This window comes from Pyxicephalus adspersus, chromosome 4, assembly GCF_032062135.1.
Source record: "Pyxicephalus adspersus chromosome 4, UCB_Pads_2.0, whole genome shotgun sequence".
NCBI classification, from domain to species: domain Eukaryota; kingdom Metazoa; phylum Chordata; class Amphibia; order Anura; family Pyxicephalidae; genus Pyxicephalus; species Pyxicephalus adspersus.
This window is the reverse complement of record NC_092861.1, coordinates 144,837,456-144,852,951: the sequence shown is the minus strand read 5'-3', so window position 1 is coordinate 144,852,951 and position 15,496 is coordinate 144,837,456. Positions and strand designations below refer to the sequence as shown.

At 38.7% G+C, this 15,496-nt stretch overlaps 1 long non-coding RNA gene across 1 annotated transcript; it reads right to left on the bottom strand.

Moving 5' to 3' along the window:
* Nucleotides 1–752: 752 nt before the first annotated feature.
* LOC140330159 (uncharacterized) lies at nt 753–7,192 on the bottom strand. The gene is made up of 2 exons (XR_011920650.1): nt 6,975–7,192; nt 753–1,057 (listed from the first exon to the last, which is right to left on the bottom strand). It is a non-coding gene; the product is annotated as an uncharacterized lncRNA (long non-coding RNA).
* Between the last annotated feature and the right edge of the window lie 8,304 nt (nt 7,193–15,496).

The window sequence follows — 15,496 nt, the reverse complement described above, 5'->3', positions numbered from 1 at the left end:
GTGCGTTCAGAGATCTCCTCTGGGTGTAACAAGTGGTTAATTTGCTGTTGCCTATTTATCAGCTCGGACCAGTCTGGCCATTCTCCTCTGACCTTTTGCCATCAACAAAGCATTTTGACCTGGAGAACTGCTACTCACTGGAGGATTTCCTTTTTTGGACCATTCTCTGTAAACCCCAGAGATGGTTGTGGGTAAAAATTCCAGCAGATCACAAGTTTCTTTAATACTCAGACCAGCCTTCCTGGCGCCAACAACCATGCCACCTTGAAAGTCACTAAATCACCTTTCTGCCCCATTCTGATGTTCAGTTTGAACTTCATCAGGTTGTCTTGAGGTCTTCATGCCTAAATGCATTGAATTGCTACTGCGTGATTGGCTGATTAGATATTTGGGTTAACAAGCAGCTGAACAGGTCTACCTTATAAAGTGTCCAGTGAGTTCATAGGGATCCATTTTTAAATGAATTACTTAAGATTCACTTTGACCCACAATTCACACATTTTTCACGCTGAATTTAATTGGAAAATGCATAAATCTTAAGATAATACATTTTTATTAAATGTATTTGAAAAAAACTGTAAATGTTGGGTGGATCCTGGGCAAAAACATTTATAAATGGGCCCATACAGTAAATATAAGGTCAAAAACTATAGTAAGAAACTTTATTAAAAAACTGATTGATGAAAATGATGAAATGATTGAGTTTGCCAAGTTCCACTGGAACTTTTAAAATCACTATTGAGCTGCAAAGGGTGTTTGTAAAAAAAGATTTATTTCAATTTATAAAATTTATTTCAGAAAATTTTCACTTTTTTTTTAAATCTGCAGCTTTTGTGATAAAATAATATCTGGTAAAGAAGATCCTTTTGCAAGATTTTCCTGTTTTAAGATGACCACTGTCTCCAAATTGTTCCCTTGAGTTGTCACCCTTATCCTTGAGGAAGAGTACAAGCGACTGAGACAACACAAATGTGCAGGCTTAGTCCGCCGCTGTTACTCCGCAGTACAGATGAAGAATGTGCAGCAAATAAAGCTGAAAGAAATCAGCAGCACTGAACTGCAAAGAAAAAAGGTGAAAGTGATTGTATTATAACTATTATAAGGGAAAAAATTATAAAATAATTTTATTTTATGCAATGCTTTTAATGCAATGGAGTTTAAAACTGGCGAGTATGCTAACCCCAAATAAGATTTTGTTATATCTGCATTCTGAATAAAAAAATTCAATTGTCCAATAAGAGTGACATGATCACTTTTTACAAATAATGACCAGTTCACTTTTTCTCTGGACACCACTTTATTAAAGCAGTGATTAGTATCATCCCCACTTTATAGATGTGTTCGCCACTTTGTTGGTGGAGAGCACAATAAAACCAAAACCAAAAGAGTTTTGCTGCAATGGCCAAAAGGAGAACACAGCTCCAATAAAAGTGAATGTGCGGTGTATGTCAATTGGAGTTATTGATCTGTAGGGTGTGTACATTTCTATACTGATCCTCACTATGCAAAATCTGATCACCCATGGCATTATAAAAGTAACAATTAAGTTTTAAAAAGGAACAAACATGTTATCTTCTATATAAATCTACTTATAATTTAGACTTAGATCTTAAAAAAAAAGAAGTTAGCTGTACATAGAGAAATCTTCTTCCTCCCAGGATCAGGGTTGTATTGTTTCCATCCATTCATGTGCTGCTATTAGGTATCAGTTAAAATGAATCTGCATGCTAAATCTATTTATTCTATATAGAAAAGTCGACACAAGCCCTTCTCTCTAAACATTTCCAATGTTCCCTTCATATCAATGGTTTTCAAAACTTTTTACAATGTGTGACAGAAAACCAAGCCAACGCAATTACAAAAGAAATATACTTTGCACCAACACCATAGGAATACGGCTGTTAAGGCTTGCCCAATGCCTTGGACATTTGCCCACATTGGGTCATTGAATGTCAAGGAACAGGGGCCCCTTCCTTAATCTGATTGGTGAGCCTTGATGGCTGGAGTTTTTCTGGAACCAGCCGATGCAGACACTGCGACTCCACATATTATACAGCATTTTAAAATCTACTTGGGATTTCTTTGTTACTGTCCTACGTTCAAGCTCTGTTCAGTTCCAGTAGAGAGAGGTCAAAGGCCATCTCCGCCCTTGGATATTTGGCTGGATTTTTAAGCTTTTTTGGCATTTTTCACTTGACTGGGTTTTTTTTTTGCTCTTACCAGCAAAAAAGAGAGAGAAAAAAAAAAAAGATTCCTTCCTGGTATAAATCTACAGATTGTGTTTGTCGTTTAAACGTAAAAAAAGGCTTATCTGTACGTTAAAGGTTCTGCAAAGAAGAGATTCAGGGTTAAGCTCACCATGGGAAAATTTGCAAACAACAGACCTGTATTTTATGTACGGGCTTATGTGAAAAGTGAGGTTTTGTTAAAGGGAAAGTACATTTCTTTTTCAGCGAAGGCACATTGTGAATTGCTGTTTGCTTGGAATTGCTTTGATTGATTAAATAATGGATCGCTTGATGGATTGATTGCACTTTCATGTATGTAATCCTATTCACTAAACTCACATATACAGTAAACTGTAATATCAGACCTCCCTGATTTGGAGAGACTGTCCCTCTTCATACCTCCCAACTGCCCCTGATTTGGAGAGATTGTCCCTCTTAATACCTCCCGGCTGCCCCTGATTTGGAGAGAGTGTCCCTCTTCATACCTCCCAACCACCCATGATTTGGAGAGACTGTCCCTCTTCAAACCTCCTGACTGCCCCTGATTTGGGGGGACTGTCACTCTTCATACCAACTGCCCATAATTTTGAGGGACTGTCCCTCTTTATTGCTCCCAACTGCCCCCGATTTGAGGGGGCTGTCCCATGTCTTACCCCCAGCTGTCTCTAATTTGGAAGGACTGCAGATTCAGTTTTTTATAGTATTATATTTTATTAATTATTATACCAATTAATAATAATGTTATAATTCGAAAATGGGACATGGCAGGGTGTGCCACTCGTCTCCATACTTGATATCATCTCAAAAGTTAGTTTCAATATTTGCAATCTGCAGCTTTCATTAAAATATTACACGGAAGCAATATGATGTGACAATGCATAATAAGCACAAATGGAAGACACGGGCTGATTGTTGTCACCATTTAACATGATGTGCCTAGGCAAGGTAGGGTTGCCAACAGTGGCTGCTGTAGTCAACATTGGGTCCTGTTCAGGACTTCCTTGGGCCCCCCTTCCTGCCAAACTGCCTTGCTGCCCCTGTTTGCTGGGGACAGTCCAGGACTCTCATGCAGTGGCACACTTTGCACCTCCCTATGTCCGCCAAGGCAAGGAAATATTTTAATAAAAGCTATATATAAAAAATGTAAACATAATTGCAATTATAAAACATGTTGAAGCTTTTATGATATTTTAGTGATTGGGATTACCTCGGCTTTACACCCCGATGTCTATATAAAAAAATAACCAGATTTGGGTGAATTGGCTACTTTGGGCCTATTTATAAAGCCGTGAATCTGACATTCACTGAAAATTCGATGGTGGGGAATCAATTACTACCATTGAAACACATGGACCTGGAAAAATCTCCTCTAGTGAATGTTTCAGCCAATGTTAAATTTGCTGTCTTATAAATAGAGCTCCAAAGGTTTAATAGGGCTCACATTGGATTTGTGGTACAGAGATCCCAATTGTATCCCTTTACCGTCCTATTGTAGGCTCTCCTGTACACATACATACAGAATGGTTGTAAATACAAACCCGCAATAATAATACTAAAATGACAGAAGTGAATTAAATTCCCCTTCCTCGATAGTTGGGGGGATGAAAGTGAAATCCTTTCCGCCAACACCAGAATAGGATGCCTATTTTGCCCCATACATCCCGAAATATGTTTTGTGTGTCGACAGATTTATGGCGCCAAATGTATGTTTTTCACATTGAGGCGCCATTATTGTGGAACGTCTGCAAAATTATTTTTTTTGGGGAGCGGTATATGTTTCACCGTAATTATTTTTCAGGCATTTAAAACTCTAATTCAATAAACAACTTTTTTTTCCGTTAATTCGTGCGGTATCTCTGCTGCAGTCTACCCTTTTTTTTCTCTCTGTTAAAATCACAATATTCTTTTTTTTTGTAAAGATAATCGGAGAAAAATGGTAAGATTTTCCCTTAGGCTTAAAATGAGCTTGCCCAGGGTAACAGGAAATGTGCAGTCTTGTGATGTAGATTGTTAAACCAGATGGGGAACTTAACATATGCTACTCGAATACATGAGTGGTGCAAATGAGTCACCGGCTTGTTGTGAAAAAAGCTCTTTTAACCTAAATCTCCCATTCCTAATTTCACTGAATAGGACTCCTCTGTCTTTTTGTTCCTGCGGCGTTAAAGAGAGAATCGCTGTCTGAAGGGGTTGCTTCATCAAAGTCATTTTCTTCCAGGAAAATGTTTGCTTATGTGCGGTGTTTTCTGCATGCCGACCCTAACCTGGGCATTTTTTAAAATGCATCATAAAATTTTTATATTATTATATCATGTTCATATATTTTTGTTGTTATTTTTACATTTATTTTGTGCTTTAACTGTGACTAGTGCTGTATATTATATACTTACCCAAAGTGAGTGTATGAAATATGTTAAATATAAATAGTGGGTGTACATATAAATAGGTGCATTATACATACATGTTTATATATATATATATATATATATATATATTTATATATATATATATGTATATATGCACAACGATATGTATACATAACTACTACTATATGACTAATATTGTGTAAGGTATTCTTTCTCCCTCTACCAATAATGTAAGGTGAATTTTTCCTCCTATTGATCACTAATGTAAGTGACATTTTCCTTCAACTGAGCACCAATGTAATGAATTAGTCTGCTGACTACCAATGTAAGGGGCATTTTGTACCAGTGATTACCAAAGTAAGGAAAATTTTTCTCCTACTGACCATCAATGTTAGGGACATTCCTCTTCCTATTGATTGTCATTGTAAACATTTATTCTTGCCATTTACCACGAATGATAAAAGCTTTCTTCTTTCCACTGACCACCAAGGTAAGGGTCATTTTCCCTTCACTGAGCACCAATATAATTAGGAATTCTTCTGTAAGAAGCCTTCTTCATTCTGTTGACCACTAATGTAATGGGGCATTTTATCACCAGTGACTACTAAAGTAAGGAATATATTTTTCCCACTGACCCCCAATGTAAGGGCTTTTTTCTTCCCAATGAACACCAAAAAAAGCTTTTCACTGACAAGTTATCTAAGGGGAATTTTTCCTTCCGTTGAGCATTATTATTATTACACAGTATTTATATAGCACCATCATATTATGCAGCGCTGTACAAAGTCCATAGTCATGACACTAACTGTCCCTCAAAGGAGCTCACAATCTAATTCCCTACCATAGTCATATGTCATTAATGTTGTTTAAAGTCAATTTAGGGGGAAGACAATTTAGCCTCACTGCATGTTTTTGGAACCTGCAAACTCCATGCAGATGGTGTCCTGGCTGAGATTTGAACCTGAGACCTAGCCCTGCAAAGGCCGGAGTGCTAACCACTGAGCTACCATACTGCCATGCTGAGTATCAATGTAATGAGAAATTCTTCTTCCCATAAGCGACCAATGTACATTTCAAAGAGATAACAGCTTACCCCTATTAACAAAGCACCCCACCAAACACTTATAGAACAACTCGTATCTAATGAAAAGCAGCTTTAAGGTATATATAAAAACTATATAAGTATATAAAACAACATTTCATAAATGATGGTGATACAAGCATACAGATTCTTTAAATCGGCCTTCCTCAACCTTTTCAAGTCATAGCAATCCTTGACATAATTTTCAGGTCCAGGAGACCCCTTATAAATAATATTTCTGAACCTAATAATTCTCAGGGGTAAGAACCATCAGCCTAAAGTGGTGGTTAGAATGCCACAGCTACAGGCAGCTAAAAGGATCTTTCGTAGTGGCTCTTCAAAGTAGCCCTGGCCCCAGAACCATGCAGGTACCATCAAATAGGAGGTCAATTAGCCACAGCGCAAGGTCTCCCGGGAACCTTTGGAGGAACCCTGGTTGGGAATGGCTGCTAATTGGACATTGAAACTGAGCATATTCTGGGTGAAAGTGTTTCTTTAACAAATCAGCCTCTTAGGTAAAAATGACTTACTTTTTATAGTAACACCATATAATTCAATGTTCTGGTATTTGAAGGAGCACAAAAATTTTATATTCAGCTACCTGATTCAGCTTGGTCACATTGGAAATGATCTTTTACCAAGGGGTCCACCCAACAGTGACACCACACAGTGATAATTCTCATTGCACAGTGATCTTACATCTGCAACGGTGAATAAATCCACAGAAACTCCACAGCATCATTAACTAAGTTTCAAGAAGTGGCCCAGGGCCATTTTACTGGAAAGATTACCGGGTATGAAGAAGGAAAGGTAACACAATATACCATGGCACTATACTATAAGATCCTGCAGTGGTATCATAATTGTTTTATTATCTTTACATATACTATAAATGCAATGTGTTGGCATAACCTTCCAACCTTGTTTCAGTCGGCATTTTACAGCACAAATTACCTTTTAGTTTACATCTGCTACAAACTTTCTAGCAGCATCAAAACAAAAAAAAATGTTCAAAGTCTTCCAGTTCATTTTCATTGATAGCAGCCACAGCACATGTAGAAATGTCTGTCCACTGCCTCTCCTGAGAAGGACCCTTCCTTTATGTGTGCAAGCAGTAGTCTCTCTGCAAAGGCCAAACATGCCCATGCTGAATCAAATCACCAATCAGTGCTAGTGCTCACTGCTGATTGGAGAGATCTAGCTGTGACTCAGCAGGGGTGTGTCCAACCTCTGCCTTCACAATTTAGAACAAAGCAGGCTTTTCTACCCAGGCTTGCTAAGAATTAAGACTTTGCTCACCTTTTGCTTTGAAGCACCTGGTGTGGATTTTGCAACTTCAAAATGAAAGTTCACCTGGAATTTAACAACATTTAAGTATAATCTGGAATTTTCCAAAACCATCGTAGCCCGTAGGACAGTGTATGAGGCCTGAACCTAAGGGTATAGGAAGAAGCCATTCACTGAAATGAATGTGATGTCAGACAGAAAGAATTCACTGATCTAATTACTGAAGTATTATCAAGCTTCCATGTCAAAGTATTTTCATGCTGTTTATAAAGCAAATTATGAGTCATTTTGGTTGCTCGACTTTTTGTTTAATTTGGATGGGAAGGCTTTATTTATAGTTCACGTGTTATGTAATAGTTTTCTGAAATGAATGCTTCGATATTTCATGTCAACATCATTCTCAGTCGTACGGCAATAGTCAGTGTAATCCTTTCAGCAAAATTTAAATACTTTCCCATATTTTCTACAAAGTGCGGCGTGAGTTGGATGATTGAAAAGCTGAGATTTTCTTACTGTGTGGCCTCTCTGGAAAAAAAAAATGAACAGAGCAAATGCAGATTACAAAAGGAACAAATCTCTAAACTGATAATGCTATTTAGGATTTGATTCTTTGAATTAAAGCTGACCTCCAATTTTGCCTGTAGTCCTGCTCAATTATACCGGCTCCTCTTCCAGACTGAAATAGCGTACACTGAATTCACTGCACTGTGAGCTGCAAATATTGTGCATTAGAAGCTGCAGCATTTAGATAGAGCTCACCTCATTTCCTGGCTGGAGGACTTCCAGCTTCATCCAAACCTTTCCACCCCAACCTGACTGTCCCTGGCCCCCCCTTTCATTTATTGGATTTCAGTTCTTTCAATCATGGAGGCTTGGAATCACATGATGCCACTACCTGGAACCATCTGCATGCAAATGCAGCCTGCCTAGGAATGCCAATGCTTCCAAACTGAAATCCACCTTTGTCTGTAAATTCACCTAAAATCCAGCTACCATTGTGGATTGCAGTGGCCAGTGTGTTGTTTGTACTCAGCTGAGGATGCCCAGAGGACTACGATAGGATATGGACTTTCTGGGCCTCCGCTTGATTTAACCTCCTCCTACCTACATCCTTTGACTTCCACCCCTAAATTCACGCAGGAAATATCATCATCAAGAAATACAGTTTAGTCTAGTATCCCCCACATCCCACACCACCGGTAGTCCACAGGAAAATTTTGGTCTGGTGTGCCCCCGGGCAGGGTCAGGTGAAGAACCCCTCTGGGAGGGCGCACTGGCCCAACCTGCGGACCATGTTTCCTGTATGGATTGCGGGCTCAGGGAAGTGGCCTCTGGAGTCTCTGGACACAATCCGCCCATTGTCCCATCGCAGGTCCGAGAGTGCGTGGGTTCTGGCATTATGACATCACTATGGGGAAAGTTTGTTCCCCTTTGATGTGCGGTCTGCAGCCGGTAAATTTAGTGGTCCGTGGGTCCGAAAAGGTTGGTGACCACTGTTCTACTGTAAAAAAGTGATAAAGTATTGACTGATTAAGTAACTGATTAAATTGAGTAATTGACTAAAACGCAGACCCACCACCTCTCCATCTGATAAAGGTCCAGGGTTCTAGGCTTGGAACAAAGGGGATTATTTTTATTTCTGATGCAAAAAGACACTATATCTAAAAGGAATATAAATTGAATTTAACAGTCAAATAATTGTAAGTGACTAATTCTTGGTTTTTCAACTGAGCATGGGCTGTTGATAAGAATCAATGGAAAGACATGCAAAGTGAATCTGACCTAGAAACTATCACCTGCCCAGTGGGTCACCTCATCCCAACCCTGTAATCAACTAGACAGAATATCATACCTAGGTGGGCTGTTTTTTAAGACTTCTGATCAATTAATTATATGATTGGCTGAGCACAGAATTTTATTCTGCTCATATGTACCATGACCTACAGGAAACACTTATTGGACCTATCGAAGGACTTACACTGGTTCTATGTAAGAATACAATTTTTAATTTTAATGAATACATAATAAAATAAACTGCCTGGAGCTTGTGACTTTAGCAGTTTTGTATTTATTAGTATCAGTTGGCTGATTGTTACCGCCTTATTATGAAACATTTCTTATTATTACAATGGTATTCCATACCCAGAACAAATGTTCATGGGGGGTTATGTATTTCTATGGACTCAGTGATGCAGAGACATCCTTGGCATTTTTGGCATTGTTCAGTAAGGGTTTGCTGTGTGTTAGGTTTCAGAATACCTGCCTGGCATCTCAGCAATGGCATCCTACCTGGCACTGCCAGACCAATTGTCCATTGTATGCAAAATCATTATGTTGTTGCATCGGTATTTCAGATATGCACTCCAAGACTCCCATGCTTCAACCTTCGCAGCATATGATAATAATGCCTTTCTTTTACAATCCCTTCATTAATTTTTTTAAAGATGTGTTTTATTATTCTTATTATTATTGATTAACCCTTTTCTTATTGCAATTGCAATTACAAGCAAGAGATTCTTGGAGTGGTGATCAGATCGCCACTTTTTTTTAATTTTCTGATTGCCACTTTTACAGCGCTAGATATAGAAAAGGATAATTGTATCGTAGGTTGATTGAAAATGCTGTAATTACATTTTAATAGAGTAGGCTTTTATTACTAGGCAGGCTTATCCTGCAAACCATTTTCTGAATGGTGGCTCCTGAACAATTGCTAATTTCCATTCAACTGGGAAACTAAGTGCTTTTTGCCCCAGCAATAGGCTTCTATTGGAATCCATTATATGGTTCTCTGTGTGGTGGCAAACTTTAAAGACGTTCACCGATCACAAGTCATTATTGCCACAAGTGGCTATCAGCAGCCAAAGACTTACATTGAAGCCATGATGACCAATTGTATACCAAACTCAATTGACTCCCATTGTGGTCTATGGCCTTTGCCACTTTCAAAATGGTGGACACATTCTAGAGAACCATTAAGTTGCAATCAGATGAATCACTATTTTCTTAATATGGCAAGCAGTATTGCTGTGTTAAAATGGTCCTCTGCCTCTATGTTTCCGTAATTTCAGCTATGGCGACACATGCATTTACATCTCATTGCTACTGAGATATATAAACTCTTGTTAACAGTTATCTCATTAACATCACCATGAATTCAACAAAACGTCTGCCAACAAGTTCTTAAAGTAGATCTAAATCAAATCGTTATAAGCTTTAACATGTTCAAATCATTTCAAAACTTGTTTTCAATTTAATAAATCTGCAGCTTTTTAAAACAATTATTCCAACATGAAAATCCTTGTTCATTTTGTGTCAGAGAGAAGGACTGTGTCTAATCTAATGAGCCGAAAACATCCCACTACATATCCCCAGTTTACAAGGCGCTTCCTGTTATAAAGTGACAACTGCCTCTTAGTCTTGCCCCTTGGCACATGCCCCCTGGTGGGGACTACAGGCACCTATGTCTACACAGATTGCATGGGAATTGCTTAGCACTGTCTGTATTAGAAAGCCAATTTGTAACGATGCAGCCAATGCACTGTATTCTAGACCAGTGATTTTCAACCACTGTTCCGTGGCACACTAGTGTGCCGTGAGAGATCTTCAGGTGTACCGTGGGAAATTATCCAATTACCATTGTCGAGTGCCTGTGCTGTAGTGACTGGCAGAGTAATGTAATACTCTTCCATGTCAGTGGGTGGCAGTAGGTAGCTCAAGCGCCTTGTTTATTTTTAGAGGCGAGAATTAGCTACAAAGTGTAATTTTGTAACACTTTTGATTTGTGGTGTGCCGCAGGATTTTTTTAATGTAAAAAATGTGCCGTGACTCAAAAATGGTTGAAAAACACTGTTCTAGACAAAGAATTTATAATATATATGATTTGCAGTTCATTACCAAGCTAAAGGTTATACTTTAAAGTACAAGTATGCTTTATTATGATATACACCTATTCTTTTCTTCTGAAATAATTTAACTCACACTCCTCATTCACGAATTCATACATACTGATAACTGAGGGTCTGGGGTCTGACAGCTGCTACTCTTGTCTGCTCGTACTTATGCCATGGATCATCGACCCTTATCTCTGGAACCAACTTAAGAGATGTCCATGAGCAGGGTTCCCCAAACTTTTTTGTTGAGGGGCCAATTCCCCGTTCTTTATACTATTGGAGTTCAGACTATGCTTTATAAAGCAAAATGTAAAAAAACTTTAGTTGATTGCATATAGGTACCTTAAGTATGTAATCTGCAATCAAATAAAATGTACTATTGCTACATTGGTCATTGTGTATATGCCCTTGTTGTAAATCCTCTGAAACCCAAAGTGCAAGCAATGCCCTCCTTATGTACACTCCTATATAGTTCCCCCTTTCCCTGTAAATTGCTTTTAACAATAATGTACTCTATATCCTTTCCTGCAATGTCCAATACCTTTGTGCTCCAACCAGTCACATGGCTGTTAGGGGTTTTCTGGTAGTCTGTCAGGGGAGTCATTGCAAAAATATCGCCCTTTAAAGAGCCAGTTTACTAGTTTGTTACCTCAACTTGGCATCAGGCAGCATTGTTATGGCCTGTCTGGTCAAATTAAAAGGCCTGGTAGGCTGTCCATTGTGGAACTCTAGTCTATAGAGCTCTAATGCACAGGGGTGGGTAGCAAAGAGCTATTAGATGTAAAAATAAATTTGGTCCACACCCTTGGTTCCCTGTATGAATCTGCAGAGCTGTCCATAGGTTAGGGTTAGGCAATGATCTTGGAGAGATCTGCAACCAACAAGAATCTCTTCCTCTCATAACATATATCAAATGCTGGGTCTCTTCTTACTACCAATTTAGGAATATTTTTCTCCAACATAATTATTTCCTAGTGGCAGCCCAGACACTTTCCTCTCATCCTAATATGTAAATAAATCAGAGTTTTTTTAGCATGCCAATACTATGATGCTTAGAAAATGTTCCATTTTTTCACACTGTATTACATTGTGCACAGGAATGTTTATCTTCCAAGTTTCCCATTTGGCTCTCACACATACTGTTGTGCGGTCCTTTGTGGCCACATGATTCCCTTCCTTGTTGTGTGATATGATCGTTTTGTTTATTTGTCCAGCAGTTCATTGGAATTCATAAATGAGGATAATATAACCCCATGTGTTTTTTTTTCTGGAAGACATTTACTTTTATGGAGCTCCGTTCACGACTGTTAGTGTAACATAGCATACTTCTCAAGGTACTTTGATCCTAGCTTCATTTGTTAGTCAATGACAGTAACTCACACACGATTATTTTATTTTAAAATGTAAAAAAATAAAGAAATCATTTTAAGTCATGGATTATCAGCCACCAGTCATAAATCTACTGTGGATGTAGGAATGCATTCTCACAACACATCAATGGTGACTATTTTATTCTTCCTTCAGCCCTACAACTTACAGACTGTTGTAGTGTTTCTCAACCATGGTTCTTCCAGAAGTTCCTAGGGGTTCCTTGAGCCATAAGCAGTTTGGACCTCTCAGGTCAGTGACACCTATGATCTTTTTGGCTATCTGAGAGCATGACATTCTTCCCAATGGCCAGCAATGTAAGGGGGATTCTATCAATTAACCCCCCATTAATATACAGTGAGCTGTGGTTTAAGTGACTATTCCAGGGGGTTCCCTGAAGACCTAAAAATTGTTTCAACTGGGTCTGTTATCTTTACATTGTAAATGTAGTCAATATTTATGAGGCAGTAGATGACCCAATCCCTTTTTATTATGATAATGAGACAATTTAATGCCTAAGAAATAGCCTGAAACTGCCCCAAATGGTGGTCTTTAGGAGATAAAAGTGGAGCAAGGACATCATGACATTTGGTATGGATGTTCATTTCTTCAGAATCAACTTTAATTGAGTGTCAATAAATAGTCGAACCACCAATTACAACAGTACAACTAAAACATTCAGCAAAAGTAACCACCATGGTTGTAAATCATAACTGGACGATTGCAACTGTTACCCCACCATGTCTACATGGTGGGGTACCAGTAGACATGTAGACATGGTAGTAGACATGGTGGGGTACCAGTTGCAGTAGACATGGTGGGGTACCAGTTGCAATCGTCCAATTAGGATTTACAACCATGGTGGGCAATCAGATAAAATTGTCCGACCAATGCCTAAAGAAGGCATGGTCATTCAGAATTATCAGGCTGGCCAACACCTAGAAAAGTAATGAACAAGAATTGGGTGCACCAGTGGTGGGTCACCAGTTCACAATATCTGACCACTATCTACAGTAAGAGAACCCATTTCTAATTACCACACCAACATTTACAACAGTGGTGGGAAATCAACATTTGAAAACCAATGCACTGGTATTTCAAAAAGTACCTCCCTAGCCGCTCTCTTGGCTCCTTCAATGACCTACTAATCACTTCCTCACTCATAACCTCATCACATGCACGGCTCCAAGACTTTTCTAGAGCTGGCCCGACTTTCTGCAATGGTCTTCCTTGTCCTTTTCAGCTTGCTCCTACTATCTGCACATTTTAAAGAGCCCTTAAAATACATCTTCTCAAACTTGCCTACCCGTCTTTTTCTGTCTCCTAAAAACCTTGTTACCTACCCACCACTCTATATCCCCCCTCCTATTGTGTGCTACTTCCCCTCCTATTAGATTGTAAGCTCCTCTGAGCAGAGTCCTTTCCTTATCCTGTGTCATTGTTTGCACCTGTCTTTCATTTGCAACCCCCATTTATTGTACAGCGCTGCATATTATGTTGGCGCTATATAAATACAATATTATTATTAAATACAGCTGGTTTAGTCACCTGTTAGCTTCCCGTAATGGTCTACACAGCAGGACTTATAATATAAAATAAAAAAATCAGGCATAAGAGCAGTACTAGTATTACTGTGGGAATTTGCTAAAAGTAGCATAAAGCAGGGACCATCTGCTCTCTCTGTAACCATTGCAGAGGGAGCAGAACATTGGCCCAAACTTTGGTAAATCCTAATTTATCTCTGATTCTATTGGGAGAAAAGTAAGGTCACCAACTTGGCTGTATCTTGCAGAGTTAACCTGGTCACTAAACTATTGACGGAACAGAATAACAAATCTTCTAGCAGGTAGGGTAATACACACGCATATATTCCAAGTGTGTATTCAACTGTTTGCCTTGAGTTCAGTATTTTGAAAAAAAAGCTAGACTGATCGACGATCTCTATTCCCGGAGGATACAATTTAGGAATTCCAGTCATAAGGCCGAATGTTTTATATTCCCTTCTCATTTCAAATAATAATAATGTAATAAAGTCCTTATCACTCCTGCCAGTCCCATGTTGCTTCCTTTTTGGACGCCAGTTTAAAATATTGTTCCAAAAAGTTGGATTCTTCTTCAGGCATCCAAACTTTGAAGAATGTTATCAGCACGCTGGCTTTAATCACGGGCTGATTCATAATGCCTTATAAATAAATATATAAATCTTTTTTTTTTTCTTGAACGTGGAACTGAGTGTTGACTACGTTGAAGGATTCACTCATTGTTTTACGAATGTGCTTTGTAATAATTCCAAGAGGAAATGCGGACATCTCCAGTGATTCATACAGATATGCAGCATGAAATTTTGGCCGACCTCCTCCTTGTAGTCAGGTCTGACCCCGCATCACTGAACAGTATGTATTACAAGCAGGTCCTGTGAGAAATTAATAATGGCCGGCTTTCAAAGGAAAAAGATCATTGAAGAAAAAAAAATGTCGGGAGCACTCTGAGCGAAGGTGGGCAACCCATGATTATCCACTGGGCCGGAGTGGAATTCGCAGTTCAAAACAGCTGTCAGATACAAAGATGTTTTGTTACGGAGTATGAAAAAGCCTGAAAAATAACAAACAAATCAACTTTTTTGAGTGGGAACCTGAAATGATCTTGGCATTCCAGGAAGTTTATAGCATTTTGTTCTGGAGTCAGTTAAGAAAATATCTCAAGATCATACAGTTCAGCACAGTATGTAGAGATCTTAGAACATTAAGCAGTGGAGCAGCAACAGGTTCACAGTTGCGGTTGCCATTTGGAACAGATGGTCCCATTTTTGGAACTTCTGTCCTTCTTTAGTGGCCCAATTCTTTGGTCTTGTGTATAAACAACTATAAAAAATGTATTATTCAACCATTCACCTTTCATCAGTCCTTTAAATTATCATGTTTATTTTAATAAAAAACCAACATAATGGGAAGTAGTTGTGAATAAACCATTTGTTTGTTTGGTTTACTTAGTCATTGACAAGGACATGGCTGGAACTTATTCTCTGTTTTATGCAGCAACATGCCCCTCTTTCCATCTCAAAAAGTTAGGAGGTATGGAGTAGGGACAAAGCCCAACGTGAATACGGGCCCATTCATGCAAACTGCATTGTCTGCAGCGATGCTCAACCAATTCAGTTGGTTGTAGAGCCATTTATGCTCGTGCAGGGGCTGGGGTGTCCTCGAAGTGTATGTTGCTGCAAAATTGCAAATGGAGACATTTCTGTCTATATATTAAAAATAACCAATTAATGTATAT